The 16,907-nt window shown below is 42.0% G+C and overlaps 1 protein-coding gene across 12 annotated transcripts in view; it reads right to left on the reverse strand.

Annotated features, from left to right (window-relative positions):
- The window catches only part of GIGYF2 (GRB10 interacting GYF protein 2), a 79,526-nt gene extending 63,229 nt beyond the window's left edge, over positions 1-16,297 (reverse strand). For 5 of the 12 annotated variants that reach the window (XM_065675096.1, XM_065675095.1, XM_065675105.1 and 2 more), the window contains exon 1: positions 16,277-16,297. The gene's annotated coding sequence lies outside the window, so the exon portion shown is untranslated. Of the gene's footprint in view, positions 1-10,714; positions 10,742-11,054; positions 11,280-11,756; positions 11,873-16,276 lie in introns of those variants that run through there. The other 7 variants (XM_065675104.1, XM_065675103.1, XM_065675102.1 and 4 more) reach the window with 4 other exon arrangements.
- Positions 16,298-16,907: the final 610 nt, after the last annotated feature.

A 16,907-nucleotide genomic window follows, 5' to 3' on the forward strand; every position in this document is an offset into this window, starting at 1 on the left:
CATCTGCAGGCAGATGAGAGAGTTTCTCTCATTCTTGCTTTTATTAAGCAAAAAAATGCACAACTTGAGACTTCAGCTACTTTAATTCCTATTAGTCAAGGTCCTGCAAGTGCTAGTGAAGGTCAGGCCAAGTTCCTATATACCAAGACTCTATGGATGGAAGCCATACTGGAGGGAAAGAACAAGACTAAGGGAAGGCTATGAAGTTTTGTCTATGAGAGCCACATACAGCCCGGGCAGTTTTGAAGTGTCTTTTGCAGTAAGAAAATACAGCTCCTCTTTTCTTCCAGCAATGGCAAAGTCCAGATCTGCAAAGTAAGGGGTTTGGGGCTTTTAAAATCAAGCACACTGTAGCCAAAGCCCAAACAAAAAACGATCTGAAGCATGACCTACAGAAACTTGTTGATGAGCCTTCAAGAACTCATAAAAATACATGTTTGGTAGGGAGCTTTGCCATATCAGAACAAGGACTAAATAAGGAGCTCCATAAACCTGTCTATACTTTGCATGAAAAGGTGACGGATGAGAGAAATAAAATGTGGAAGGATAGAAATGGAAAGGGCATTAGTTACTGAAGAACAGAAAAAGACAAAAACAAAGGAGCCATTTTTTTCATTTTTTCTTATATATATAAAACATATATATATATGCACTACTGAAGTAATGACATTTAAGTTAGAAAATAAAATAATAACAAACAGCCTGAAAGCTAGAAAATGAGAAAAACCCAAACCACGCTAAAACTGCTTGAGCAGATTTTACCCAAATCTTTCAGGGCATAAAATTACAAATATCTGTAAAACTCTCTGAAGCCTAAACCTACCAACCACCATTTGGCCCGTGCATTTTTACTACATGCCGCATTAACTTTTTTTTCCCATACACAACGTAATTTATATATAAATCATATTTTGATTTTCACAATAACCCTAAAAATGAAATGGGATTCATTAGCCAAAAGCTAATACAGAAAATATCCAGCCATTCTCACAGGCCTAATTTGATTCCGGTCTGATTTGGGTTGCCTTTTTGAAGCAGCCAACAGCTCATTAGAACATCCATGGCACATCTATTCATTATTCTGAAAACCAAAAGACAAGGTTAGATACCTACAGAAGGCATACACTAACTATGCGAAAATACTGTGGGGCAATTCAAGTAAACCAACACGCACACTTTAGGAGAGACAAGCGTCCAACAATTCCTACTAGCCTTAGTTGGATGACTGTCCCTTTGCTTCCTGCAATGCCTGTAATCCTTCTGCTGGAGAGTGGCAGTGGGGAAGAGGTTTCACATCAACTAGTGTGGATCACCGAGGATCTTAAGCTTCTAACATCAAAGCTAGCTTAGGATCAGTAATACTAAAAAGGCTAGCACTTTTATGTTAAACTGCAATGAAAATACAGCTGAAAAGCATCAGATGCAAGGATAAAGCTCTAAAAACCAGCTAGGATCAAGCAGCTTACTGGCTTTGGAACCACTGGGCCCCACCCTCTTCAGCATCTCTGGGTTTCCTTCCCAAAACCTGAGGATACTGTGTCATCTTTCTCTACTAGATTCCTAAGCACTTTATTATCTACAAGCATACTCAAAGCCTGCTAATCTCATCCCACTGAACTGCAAAATGGTTTTCCTTGTCCCTCATTTTGGACACCACAGTTTGCTTTGGGAACTCTTTGCTGGCTTCCCCTTCTGTGGAAGAGCATTCAGATAAAATTCAGATTGCATTCAGCTGAGTTACTTCCTCCCTAGAAGTTTTGCCTGTATGAATTTTGAATTGACAGCAAGACAACCTGGAAATGGATGAATTGTAGCTGAACAAAAGTAAAAAACTGAAATGTGTATTTGAGTAAGTTTAACAGATGAATTTACTCATTACAGGCAACATTACCTAGAAACAAAACATGCATGGAAGAGACATTACAAGTGAGGCTGAGAGAAAAACTCTGGAAAGGAGGCTCCCCAGAAACAGGTAACAATTTGGGAGGAAGGGGTCAGAGCAACAGGAAAGAGGTTCAAGAACACCAGACTGTGTGTGCAAGAAGAATACACTTAGCCATGTCAGAGCAGACAAGACATGGAAAACAGAAACCATGTGCTGTTTCTGCTGGTTCACAAAGCAGCAGCCTGAAGGTGAGAGCATGGCAGCCAAACTGGAGAGGAACCTCTGACAGAAACTGCACAACACACACAGCTGGTGCGCAAAGGACAAGCTGTACTAACCAGACAGGCAAGCTGGGGTGGACTATGCAGCACTTGCCTCATGAGAACGAAGAGTCAGGGTGGAGCAAGAAAAAGGGCGAGGAATTAATAGAAGGGAATGGATGATCAGGTCATAAATTTAACTATTTTGACCAAGTAAAAGGCACGATTTATATCATGATAGATGCTTATTATCTAGATAGCTTCCTTAGGCTCTAAACTTCAATAGAAATAACCAAAATGTTAATTTCGGTCTTTCTGATCTATGCTGCCCCTTATTAAACAAGGATGACAAATCATAGTACATACCTAACACATTCCTCCTTGATAAGATTTGATGGGGGAAAAGCCCCTTTCTGAACTGCTAGCTTTGTAAATCAAGATTTTCTACAAATTATTGGCTATTGATTGAGGAATCTTCACAGCTGCAGATTTTATATGGGTGAGAGCACACAGGGACAGCCTCAAGCTGAAGCAAGAAAATGAGGCCATGTTTTGACAGTGTCAAATTAGCACCACTGCTCAGGCAAAAATGCTACCTGAGGACTTTCCACCACTCCTTCAAAGAGGAACCTTTTCTCCAATGTTTTCTTCAAATCAGAGAAATCCTTGATCAAAGCGCCAGTGCAACCCTACAAATACTTGCAGTTTTCTTGTGTATTTGGGAAAAAAGTGGAATTGCTTCATAAACTGGAACTGGGACCCCATTTTCCTGGGGTTGTACCACAGCCACCAACTCACTATCAGCATCAAGGACTGGAAAGAGAAGAAATCACATCAATCCCACCATCAGCCTGTGGACTGGCAAGGGAAGAAATATCCTCTCTATTCTATCAGCAGCTTAGTACTTTGGAAGTCTGAAGTCCATCCTCTGAACAGACACAAAGTGTAATCCAATAACATTAAGCCTTAAAGTGGCTTTCACTCACAATTAACAGGTAATATTACAGGTGCAGAAGTTGCTATCAGCAACATTCAACTTATTTCATTGGTTTGCTTTAGGTACAAAGTTTGTTTACCAAGGTTATGGGTTTTTAAATTATTTTTTTAAGCTTGCTATTTAGTACCTGACAAATCTATTAAAGCTCTCAGTAATATCTGCTTCAGACACAAGCTTGCACTTGATTCTACTGGCTGAATTTGTGTGTTAATAAGATGATGTTTCCACTAAAAAAAAAAAAAAAAAAGAAAAAAATCAAAGGAAGGTCTAGAATTACTGTGGCACATTCTGGTCACAAGCTTTAGCCTTTTAAAACATAGAGGAAAAAAAAATCTGAACTGCAAGTTTTCCAGACTTTGCCCAACCTCAAGTTTTACACAACAGGTTTTCAGGCAATGGTAAATTCCTACATTTCTATTAGAGAATTCTGTCAGCTTGTACCACATGGCAATCTGTCAAGCCAAGATGTTTTGCTGGTTTGGATGGAGATAAACTAATTCCTAGCATCCCAAGCTGAGCACTTAGGCAGTGACTGCATTCAGGTCTGCCTATCTAATCTTACCAAAAGACAAAAAAAAAAACCCAAAACAAAACCCTCGGAAAAAAGATGTACCACTGATCCTTCCCATACACAGCTACCTTATTATGAAGCAGTCTACTGTTTGATCAGAGGTGTTTATATAGAAAAATATCCTTTCCTTTCAAGCTAGTTCTGTTGCTACTGTAGGTTTCAAACAGCCTTTCTAGTCTAGAAATTGTCTGAAAATTTTGAGAACCAAAGAACACAACGGAAATTTAACATGAGCAAATTTAAGTGCAAGGAACTGGGTTCTCCTTAAATAAACTTGGAACAGGTATTTAACAGCAGCATTTCATCGTGTAACACTACCATTACATCAAGACAATAAAACTTCACCTTCCTCAAGAAAGGCTTCACCTTCCCCATGCTGCTATTAGAGCTAATTTCAGAGCCAGTAACTGTGTTTTAAAAGAAAACTAACAGGTTGATTGAATAATTAACACTGATTTTCCCTAATTCTTGAAATATTAAAGAACACTCAGCACTACATGCAAGCCACCTTCTAAGTACAGTGGTAAACATGATGACTCAGGTGGCTACACTACATTTTACAGTAATCATTGGCTAAAGCAGACAAGACTGATTAAAGGACACTAACATAATTAAGACCAGCCAACATGGAGTTATGGAACACATTTAATCAAAATATAGTTTTGTAATTCATTGTTCAGGCAAGTAGGCAAAATACATTAACTTCTGCAGGACATTCCAATTAAGCAGCATGCTGAAAGAGGCAAAATCCTTCAGAACCACATGAAAAGTCCCAAATCATCACAACCTTTTTTTTTTCTTTTTACCTTCTGTTCTAAAGAATTTACAAGACATCTCAGAAGGCAAAATATTCTCAAACGGGACTACAACCCAAGAAACCATCCTCTACTTTCCTAGAATCTGTCACACTGGCCGACAGAACTTCTAAAACCTGAGGATGACAAACCTGGATATGGTAAAGAATGAAAATGACACATCAACAATACCATTACGAGTTATTAGCTTATTAGGTCCAGTATAACAGGTTGCATTTAACAAGGCCAAGCATACAATCAGAAGATTCACAAGCAGAAAACATAGGTGATATACAACTACTCTGGACAAGCACAGTCCTGAAAGCAGTCTGAGATTTAGGATGTTAATCAGCTGAAAAGGAACATATGATACAACTTTGGCTAAAGATCTAAATACTGAACACAGAAATAAGGAAATACAGAGTAAATCTAGAGTGGATTTTGGGTTGCTGGGTCCTGTTCTGTTGTCCAACAAAAGCAAGATAAATCATGTGTTAAAAATTGAACATGATAGATACTCTTTACAGTGGGGGAAAAAACAAAACAAAAAACACCCCCCCACCCCCCACACCAAAACTCTATTTACTGAGCTCTGTGAAACATTAAACTATCCTTCTCAGTCTGTACATTATCACTCAGGTAAAAAAGGCTGAAGGCCCAAGCTCATTCAGTGAAGGGACTGAAGCAAGACATTCTGAGATAAAGTAAGTTGTTTTCAGGTGAACACTAAATGATTTTCTAAGAAGTATGTTCTAGTTTAAAAAATAAAAAAAATTGGGAAAAAAAATCTATTAGTCACATTACACAAGATGCTACACAACAGGCCCTTCTGGCTCACCAAGCCTTTATCCTGACAAAGGCGGTAAATTTTTCAAGGCATTTTCACATGCCAAGAGGAAGTTTTTCCTAAGGGAACAAGGTCTAAGCCATCCACTTCTCCAGAAACTACACCTCTAATATTACAGTTACACTTTTAGATCTCCTAAAGTCTTCTAACCTTCCTCTCTCAAATCTTTGCTCAAGTCTTTTGATCTCTCAGCAGTTTTTGATTAAAAATTGCCCACGACTTTCCCAAATGGAAATACCAAACTGACATCCCCCTACTCACTTCATATAGATCCACCTAAAGCTTCATGGAGCACTGCAGCTTGCAGCATGTTATACCACAGTCAAGAATGACAAACACAAGAACTAGGCACTGAAACTCTTCTGGGATCAGATGACAAAAGAGACTGAAGAGATATGCACACCTAACAAAATCCAAGAAAAATAAAGGAACATGAAGAATCACAATTCCAGATGTTTTCCTCCTTTCTTACCTACTATTGTGAACTGGGTGGTTAGAAAGCTATCCACTTCTTGCTTCACCTGAAAACAAGAACATGAAAGCTTTCCCCAGTTTCTCCACAAGAAAGCAGTGTGACCTCTACCTTTATTACAAGACTTCCAACCAAAGCCAGACACCAGTGATTAAGTTCCAAGCAGTCAGGGGACCACACCCTTGGCCCTGCCACTGGCTGGAACACAAACCACTTCTCATTTCAAATCCTATCCCAAAATCCTGCCAGCATTCTTGTTTTCCAACTGAGAAATCACTTCCGCATCTCCCTACCTTGTACATCCAAAATTTGCTGGTAGGTAAATATTTAGTGTGTGCATTCCACAAGACATTAGAGGTCAGGATGCTGACCTGCTCCTCAACAAGGCCAGTAGCCAGACTACATGAATGCAACCAAAATCACACTGTTGCACATCTCTCCCACTCGTCACACACATTATACAGCACATACATCTATTGAAAGTGGCAGAACAGAGTTTCAGACTACCTTCACTGAAAACATTCATCGAATGAACAGATGTGTTGTTGTGAAGTTTTCTGGTTTTTTCAATATCATTTACATAAGCACTTTCTTTGGTGTTTGTAGAAATGCTCTCCCCCCACCCCTTCTTTCAGGCTTCTTACTCGTACGCTTCTGAAATGTTCTATACTTAAGGAAACAAATATTCAACACTGAGAAATTGTCCAATAAAAGGTCTTAACAAAGAGAACTGGTGCATGGATCAGGTTACGTATGTTCGTCAACCAGCAAGTCAGAAGGTAACATGTTACTACATATGAATTACAACACTTTTTAATAGCTTATCACTTTTTTCTCTTTATGTTACTATTGCTAAAGATACTCACTTGTTTTGATCTAAGTCACCTCTTTGTAAGCTGACTTGTGATGACCTGATCCTGCCTTAATACTCATAAAGCCTAGTATAAATAGAGAAAATTACATATACAGATGATTCAGCATTAACTTAGCCTAATGTAAAAGCTTCCACTGGTTTTACTGGTAGTTGAACTGGGCCTCCAGTTTATTAAACCAATTATTAGAAGCTTTTACTTAAAAACCTTGTCATATGCTACTTCCATGATCAGCCTCACCCACTTTCTATCACACACATTATTCAGTTTAACACTGACATCAGCCCTGCTTTGAGCAGGAGGCCAGAGCAAACAACTACCAAAGCCTGGTTTCTTCCAACCCAAATCATCCTCAGGTCCTACCACATGTGGTTTACAAAACCCAAAACTGCACATACATCCATTACTTGCCAGTCATGCCAGCTCCCTGCCACATAACAGAATTCTGACTCCAAGTGTAAAGTCACATAAATCAGCCTACCCATTCACCATCGTAAAAGTTCACCCACAGAAATTTTTACAGTGCACAGCATCTTCTTTCCTTCTGTTTCTTCCAATCTGACCTGGCTCACTACACCATACACAGACCACAAATCTGCTTTTACCCAATCTTGTCTACACATGGACATCTATACCCTCTCAATCTCACAGTCACACAAACCAGTATCTTCATCATAAGAATGCAAAGTTTTAAAATTTGTTGTCAATGACAGGAGGAGGAAAGAAAAAAAAAGAAAAAAATTATTGCACAGTAACCACGATTAGAAACAAGTATTCCTCTACTAAATTAAAAAGGACCAAACACTAGTAACAAAACATTACCTTCACAAGTGCAATGCATCATGCTTGCTTTCACTGTAATAACACCTACTTAACATACAAACGTTTTTCTAACCGTTTATTTTCCTGACATGTTATACATAAGCCCATTTACCAGTTTATAATGACAAATTACAAGAATCACTGTTGAAGGCATCAAGTAATCATTCTTTCTTATCAGACTTTTTTAAAATATATGGCAGAAGAAACAAAATCATAATGCACAGTTTTAATTGAGAGAGAGAAAGAAAAAAAAGCCCTCACATAACACTCACTAAATGATCTAAAAGACATTGTCAACAAGGCAGCATTTAAAGAGAAATTTCCTAGATGTCCATCAGAATTTCTCATTGACCTACAGACTCTAGTACCTCTATAAAGCTCCTGGTATCCCTTCTGGTTTTCTCCACAATCCTGGTCTGGACATCCAGCTTCTACTTATTACAAGCTGTAAGGACTACAGGAGAGGTTAACTCCTTAAAACACACACTTGCATTTCATTCTTGATGAAAAACCTCAGTTGCTTCAAAACAATTCTGTGCATCCTCTCCATCCCCAAAGAAAACAAAACCCAAGAGGGACATACAAATTTCAGTGGCAGCCTAGTTTGCCTGCACACACATCAAGCCATTGCTACAGTTTCTATATTCAAGGAATGTTTAACCACCTTAGGGAGAATGGACTGGCAGCCCTCCCTCTACAAAAAAGAGAAGTTGACCATTTTGTGATCAACACACTGTGGCAACCTCAGCTACTAACAAAGCAAATGAAAGACCTCATTCTGCTACCATCCCCCATCACTATCTGAGCTAAAAGACTAAACATCACTATGATAAATTTCATTATTTTATATATATATTTTATATATATATATACACACACATATACACACACATACATACGTACAACCACAAGAGGGCCAATGTTGTATAGACTTATAATTTAAAACACTTAATTCTTCTTCATTCCATTCGTAACTTACATACACCTTGAATACACTTGCTAAGATTTCTCAGTTCTGACAATTTTCAAGTGAGATCATTTGTGGAACCACAAATGTTCAGGAGTTGACTGGAAGACAGGAAAGGAGAGGCTAAGCTGGGGTGAAAATTTGATTTCTCTCCTGTAAAACCAAATACCATCACCCCTGCAGCATTTTACACACCTGTCACTTTCTGAATTAAAATAAATGGATGAGAAAACCACACAAATAGAGTCCCTTTCAACACAAATGCTTCTTCAGTAACGGAGATATGAGTTTCCCCTTACCAAAGCATCCAACGGTAAGCTATGTAGAAAGGAGAAGGCAGATCAGGCCTGTGCATTTACACTTGTGAGCAGAAATTATATTGCTCTGCCCCTCAGCTCTATCTATAATAATGAATTAAATATACCTTATCTCCACTCATCTTTGAGCAGAAGCACTGAGAGAAAATAAAAACCAACACAGAAAAATGGGGAAAAAAAAAAGCTAGGAAAAGGAATTTATTTCTAAAGGAACTTATCAGACTATGAGAAGACATAAAATCATACCTTAAAAGCCCTAAGAAAAAATTTTCAAAACCTAAACGAAGAGTAAACATGTATTTAATAATTACTTGAACTTACAAGATCAGACAGAAGTGGGCAGAATCAGATTTCAGATTCTTGGTATTTCAAACAAACAAAAAGCTGGAGCCTTGAATTACTTTAAGGGAAGGGGCAGAGAAGCAAGAAAAAGCCATGGTCAGGTGCCTGTCTCAGCTCCATCAATTACTATGAACCAATATTTCCCTTCTATGTTTAAATATAAAGATCCTTCAGCAGAGGCAGGTAGCACCTCTTCAGCCAGTCAGCTGCCCCAGTCAGATGTTCCATATGACTGACAGCTAGGTGAGGGGGCTTTTAAAAAGTAAGTACCTATAGATCTTAAAAGAGCTGCCAACCTTTTTCTTGCATTCAGGAATAAGAAACTCCAGTTTGTGACAGAACTACATTTAGGCAACTGGCCTTTGGAGACAGCAAGCATAGGAGAAGTGACACAATGGTGCTTAGTCTAAACTCCCTAAAAAAAAACCAAAACATCATCTTGTTTGTACTTCTGTTTTAGACACAGTCTTTTCCTCAGTCAAGCAGCAAAACAGTTGGGAAAATTAAGTTAGCTGTAAAGCACTCAAGTCTCTACTTACAAACATTTTTTTTTTACTACCTGCATCAACATAAAGATTGTATTTTTCATTTACTGTATGTTTTAGGAAGGCAAGAAAAAAAAACCCATAACACACTAACAGAATTATCTCTGGGTACTCCTATTCCACAGTCCTCTTAAGATCAACATCTGTAGTGACAAGAGGATCTGCAAGACACCAAGTTTTTACTATGGTATCAAATTATATTTTAATCACCCTGCAAAACAGATCATCACTGCAACATAATTACTTTGCGTTTTAGTTCTATGCTCTTGCTTTAACCATTCAGAAAAGGTCCTAAGAGAAACACAGTGACAAGGTATCCAGGTGCACATTCATGTATCCTCACATACCCAGAGCCAGCAAGAACCTGAGCAGCTCTTGGAATCATTATGAAAACCTAGTACTTATACACAATGTTGTCAGATATTGAAAAGGGGCTACTGAAGTCTCAACACAAGAAGCAGGTCGTGCTTGAAGCGACATTCAATTCCCATGGATAAATCTCTGACTCCTTTTTAATACAGCTGTCCATTAGACAGAAACTCGGTTTTTATCACATTCTGTAAGAAATTAACACTTCCACACGTAACCCTTGACATCAGTTAACTTGTAGAAATACATGAGCCTAGAGAATGAAGATGGTGCAGAAGGGGCAATGGACAACTCCATTTCTGTTGATACCCCCCCAGACTGATCAGGGTACACATTTCCACTTCAGCATCAGCTAACTGTTCAAATAATTCCTATTCAACTTAATGGCCAGCATTCCAATATCTTGTAATACTAAAAATCTTATTATCTATGGGAGCCAACACCCAATAGCAGAGCTCAAAAATACCAGAGCAAAGCTTTTATTAGTGACAACTGCAACCAATTTTGTTGACAAAGATTCCCAATTATCACACTGTGCATCTACTAAAAGTCCTATTCACAAAGCAGCAAATTAATCTGCGTTCATTAAAAAGTTTCTTAAGAACAAAAGCAACAAGCAGTTATGGGAAAGGGAAAAAAAGAATTCACACGTACTTTCCAGGAACTTGCCCAAGTCAGCTCCTGAAGCAAGAAAACAGAATGAGCAGCGAGAAGTTAGACAGAAAAACACAACCAGAATTTTTTCCCCTCCCACCCAAGAAAACAGGCACTTAAGAACAACAACAAGAGATAAACCATTACAGCAGCAAAGCAAGAATGTGGAGCTGAAGGTTACTGGGGAAAATGTAGGTTTTATTCCAGAAGTACTACTTGGCAGCATCTCCTTTCAGCCTACTACTTGTCCCACTTTAAAGCGCAATTACACAGAACTGAAAAAGCAGAGATTGCTTTGTTGACACTGAAACTACTTGTCTTGGATCAATACCAAACGTACACAATCCTGATCGATGTTCTCTTCAGCCTGCCAAGGCCTCTGCAGTCAAACACTGCTGGTCATTGCTGCTCCCAACACCCTGCTGCCTGGGGGATGGGGGGAAGGCTCGAATGCTCGATGAGCTGCCTGCTTCCTCAGCCTGTGACAGAGCTGGGCGTGCTCGTAGCAGGGCACACAGAGGCTTCAATGCGAGGGCTGCCGGCGCACAGGCCCGCTTTCCCTGAGCTGCGGGAGGACAAGCGAGTTCACAAGGGTCAGCGTGAGGGGAGGCAGCGCCGGGGACACAGGTGCCAGCCCCGGGGTGAACGAGGAGCCGCGGGCGCCCTGCCGTCGCCTGACAAGCACCGTCCTCCGCTGCCAAGAAGCCGCATGGAGAGGACAAGGCCCACACCCCCACGCAGGGTTAGGCCCAAGCAGCCCCACAAAAGCCCGTCGCCAGGAGCGCAGGGGAGCCCCTCCGGGCGTGCCCCTCACCGCCAGGCCGGGGCGGCCTCGCCTCCCGCTAGGCCGCGGGGTGCCTCGGGGCTGCGGCATCCACGGCGGACGGGAGCTGCCGGCAAGGCCGGTGCTCGGCGCGCGGCCTAGGCCCACTCCCGCAGGCGGGGGAACGCGGCGGCAATAGCGGCGGGAGCGCAGCGGCAGCGAGGCGGCGGGAGCAGCCGAGGCGGTGCCGGGAGCAGGGAGCCGGAGGGACGGCGTTACCTGCGCTCCCGGACGGAGAGTCCCTCACGACCACAGCGACTCCTCAGCCCCAACAACACAAGATGGCGGTCGCGCCGCCACGCAACGTCACGTGAGGCAAGGCTCCGCCCATCTGCCTCCGCCGCGGAGAACCCGGATGGGCGACGGTGCCCCTTTTTGTACTCCCTCCGCACCCCCGGCCCCGCCCGCGTGACGGCGCCGCGCCTGCGCGAGCAGCGCCCCTCGCTCCCGCCGGGAAGCGGGCGCCCCCAGCCGGAGGCAGTGGCGCACTGCAGCCTCCCTCCCGCCGCGGGCCGGCCGCCGGCTCGGCGCTCACGGCTTCCCCGTGACATGGGCTGCGCCTCCCGCCCTGCCTCCTCTTGCGGAGCGGCGGGTGCCCCCGGGCCCCTAAATGAGTGCCTCACCCTCCCGCCCGGGCTCAAACCGACCGCTTGGAGCCAAGCGCCTCTGCCGCTGAGGTAAATCACTGCCCCCGGCTGCAGCAGCGCGCGTCGTCATGGAACCAGAGTGGTTTGGGTCCAATTCCACCCCCCTGCCACGGGCAGGGACACCTTCCACTAGAGCGGGGTGCTCCAAGCCCCATAGCAGGAGTTAGATGTCAGTACAGACAACCTCAGCCAGAAGGAATCCTGGTTTACAAGCTGCTTCACTGTCAGAGCTTCCTCCATTCAAAGATCGCTACTAGATCCAAGGCACACTGCTGAGGGGTCAGCAGGGGTAGCATAGAGACAAAGAACGGTATACAAGGCTCTCACCTAAATGCATTCCCCTGCTATCCTCATAAATCTACTGTGCATCGCTAATGCCATTTAAGATTTCATATTACCCAATCACATGCTAGTGACTTCTCCCCCAAAAGGATATTACTATAGCCTGATTTTGCTCTTCACGGGTTTCTTTCAAGACAGAAGTTTAGAGAAACGAAAAACAATATTAAGAAAATAATAATAAAAAACCCACCCCAACCCCAAACTACCCCCACCAAACTCGATTTCATCACCCAACTATTAAACCTGCTATTTTGACACAGATCTAGGCCAAGCAAGAAACTGCCTGCAATTTTTTGCTATACAGGTACACAAATATAAATTGATGTTTTTAATTTCCTATACTTATTCCATTTACGTACTTCATGGAAAGATTCTTCTTATAACAGAAAACCGATTGAAGAGACGTAATGCTTTTTACGCTCTGCCCTCTAAGCAAAACTTTGGTATCACTATAAAAATGTCTCAAATAGTTTTCCATTTGGTCATGAATTTTGACCCCATTACGGTGATCAAGAAAAGCTTGTATGGAATTTCCTTCAAAGGCCCTTAGCTATGTTTCTTATCGGTCTTAGGATCAATGCACTTGTATAGAAGTATAGCACTTTCTGACTTCAGTTCTTCCAGGGTTGGTTGCAATGTCTTTGGTACGTGTGCAGGAAGTTCCATAATTTCCCACACCCATAGATAGTAAGTATTTTTTAAAGCTTTAAGCAAACACTCACAATACTCCAAGGCCTTTTCCATGCAGTAGATAACTTTCTCAAGGTATAATCTCTCACCTGCAGCATTACCATTTCTCTCCCATTACCTTACATGTAGGTAACTCAGCTTTACTGGTGGCACTACAAGGCCATAGGAATCTTCCTTACCTCTGGGAAGCAACCCTGTTTTAAGCACGTGCAGTATTCCTGGTGCCAAGGGGGTCAGACCCACTCTCACCCCTGCACCAGAGGAGCCCTGCGGGTATGCTGCTGTGGGATACAGCTGGGAAGGAGGATGCTGACACTGACAGAGAAAGGGCATTAGGTGCACATATTTTGACTCTGAGTTTCCTGATGGGGAAAATGACAAGCTCAAATTTTTTTGCTAAAAATACTGTTTTATTTTTAGTCCTCAAACCCATATTAGTCTATGATGCAGAATAGCCCCATGTGGCTCCTTCAGCCTAAGAAAACTACTCTTGGCTGTTACGCGCTATTGAAGTTACAACCATTTTCAGCTGAAACAATTTCACTCCAATTGTGATTTCTGCCACAGTCCATGTAGCTTTCTCCCTTTGCTTCTAGGTGAATAAATACTTGTCATTGTGCACTGAACACCAGCCAAAACTGATGCAACAGTGAAAATAAGCGATTCTTCTGAGCGAACGGGTTGAAAGCCTATAATTCTTGGGGCTTGTTTGTAGCTTAGAACACAGGACTACTTCACCCGAAAATCTTAGAGTTGAATTCCTCCTTTAGGGAGGCTGGCATGTAAAAGCAAAGCTCCCTTTAGCAAAAGGCTGGCCTCTGATAAGCTGCATTTGATCCCCTCGGCTGTTGTCACACAGCTCAAGGCAATAACTAATAATGGTGTGGGGAGGGAGAGGGGCAGCACTGTCTTTGAAGCTGTCAGTAAGAACTTCTAATTTCACTGCAGAAACGGCTGCACCTTGTTACTCTACTTCCCAAACATGAGTCTGAGGACTCAAAAACGTTTTCACATGTTCTAAGACAAGCTCCGTCTGAGATGGGAGAAGTTTAGCCCTTGTGGGAAACTTTTTATTCCAGTTAGCACAAACATTGTATTATTAAGAAAAAAGAAATCAAGAGTGTCTGAAGCATGCCTTGTTTGCAGAACTTGACATTTTTGTAAAATACCTTAAGGAAACTCAGATGAATTTCTGGGGTTTGGTAATAGCAGATGCATCTTAAATCCTCCACAACACTGGTTCAAACAGAACAGGCAGACTGTCAAAAAAGTTCAATGCTGTACCGGTGGGGGTAAATTCCTACATGTTTCAATTACAGGACTTCAGCTGATACAATGTAGGCATGAAATACCCCAGCAGCAGCAGCTAGTCTGGATACGGAGATCATGATGTACTTCAGAGCCCTGGCTTCCCGTGCCAATTCATCCTCACTGTTAAAACCTCACATACAGGTAAGTGGCATTCCTAACAGACTAAACATTTCCTCATTGACCCATTGTTTTCACCCACCCTAGCTTGCCTCCTTTACTACAACAGTGGAACTACAAACACAGAGCACAGCCTTGAATTGGTAAATAATGGCATAAAGCAGCCCAGAAGATGCAGCAATCTGTCATGTTTCCCCTTGTCACCCCCACTTTTTGTTATTTGGAAAAGTGGCTCCCCTGTTTGTCAAAATATCAGGGATTTTGTCTAAGAAGTTTCAGTGTCTTCCCAACAGCCCATTTTTCCATGTCCTCTGGCACATCCCTAAAAATAATAAAAGCAACAGACGAGGCAGGCAGGTGAACATCCAACTGTAGGTTTTTCAAGTCAGTCACTTCAACACATCCATCACCCTCAGACGGCTTAAAAGACAGACTACTGCAAACACACTGCTAGTTCTGCAACACAATTATTTTGAAATCTTTCCCACATGTGACAAGTTGAGTTTGAAAGGCAACAATAAAGCACGTCAGTTACTCTATCTTGGAAGGAATTTATTTGGATACTCCCGTAAGGTTAAAATACGATTTGGTCACCTTAATCCTCACAGATAAACCCTGAACCCTAAGCCAGGAAGAACCCGATTGTACTGTTTCCCTTTCTCTCCTGTGTTACACTGTGCTTTTTAGGCAACAAATACTGTCCCCCAAAGCCAACAATGCCTATGACAGGAGCATCATTGAGAAACACACTGTGCTCTGTGTGTATCCACACAGGCTAAAGCCATCCTCACTACTGGCTGAAGTGCTAGTGACTTCCCTACTGTACATCTTCTACTCTGGGAAACTTTAAACAAAAACCCTCGAGGGATCAACAACCATCTGGAGTTCCCATTCTAGGAGATGAGTGACTTGAGGCAAGTCTTTTTCTCTTCAGGGAAAGACCCAAAAGCACAACAGGCTTTTAATCAGCTTTCTCTACTTGTGGCATGCCAGGAATGCCAAACCAGTACTGATGTACCAGCAGGTATCAGTAAAGAGAGTTGGGATTGCCACAACCTTTAAGAACCACCTGTGGTAACATCAGGCATAAAAGGTCAGAGGATCAAGGATTGTATGTGCTAATTATAGGCAAATACAATTAAGTATTGTCAGGCAGTAAGTATTAGATGGGAGGTTTTGCTAAGCAATTTTAAGTACTTTTGCATAACCTAATGACATTGTTATTCAATCCAATAATCGCCAGCAAAACAGAGCAATTTAGAACACAATTAATTTCCCAATGTCAATTCTTGCAAAGCTAAATTCAAAATAAATGCACACCCAAAAGCACTTACTGTTCATTGCACTGAATGAAGGCTGCAGCTAACAGCACCTATTTGAGCTAAACACAACTACCACACTTTGCTCATTTCCTTATTGAAGTTTGTCAGCTGGAGTTGACTGGCATCTACTGGAATAAAACCACTGGAAGCATTTTTCCTACCCTCTCCTCCTGCTGCCCCTGTCTCCTCACACAGCTGCACATGCAAAGCGGCACAAGTGAGCAGTGGAAAGAAGAAAATCAAAAGCTGCAGTGTTGCAGTTTTCCTTGGAAGCAGAGAGTAAGGAGCCTTCATCCTGATTTTAACTCACCTCTGAGACCCAATGGCCCACAGCCCCACAGCATCAACTGCTGACAATGCACAGAGTAGGAGTCACACTGGATAAATTATTCACATCTTCCATTTCACCACTGGACTATACCTGAAACAATGCATTGTTAAACATCCTCCTGAGCACACCCCTCCCTCTCCCAAACTGACCATGCCAGTGAAGCTTAGCACATCAGCAACAGTAGGAACAAGATGCTTGGACCTATTTTCAGATGTCGATGTATTCCCTCCCTCCTTTCTATAAATGCACAAGGAGAAAATGCAAAGAGAAACATAGCTGAAGCAACCTGCCCAGATCCCAGCTGGGGCACTACCACAGCTGAGACAGTGGCTATTTTAAGATAATGGAAGGCTGAAATCCTTCAGATGTCAGCATTTAGCAGTGGACAGGATTTCAAGTGTTTAAACAGCCGCGTCCCTTTCTGAGGAATTGCAAACATTAGGGCTTTTTACACCAGAACTGCTGCACAGAAGAGGAAGTGCTATTGAGCATCTGCCTGAGAATACTTCCCTTATTCATCCAAGTCAAGACACAGAGTTTTGAGGATCGCTACTGTAATTTGTGAAAAAATGGTATAGTCAGGGACCTAAGATAAACCACAGACAAGACA

Source organism: Lathamus discolor, chromosome 3 (genome assembly GCF_037157495.1).
Source record: "Lathamus discolor isolate bLatDis1 chromosome 3, bLatDis1.hap1, whole genome shotgun sequence".
NCBI lineage: Eukaryota > Metazoa > Chordata > Aves > Psittaciformes > Psittacidae > Lathamus > Lathamus discolor.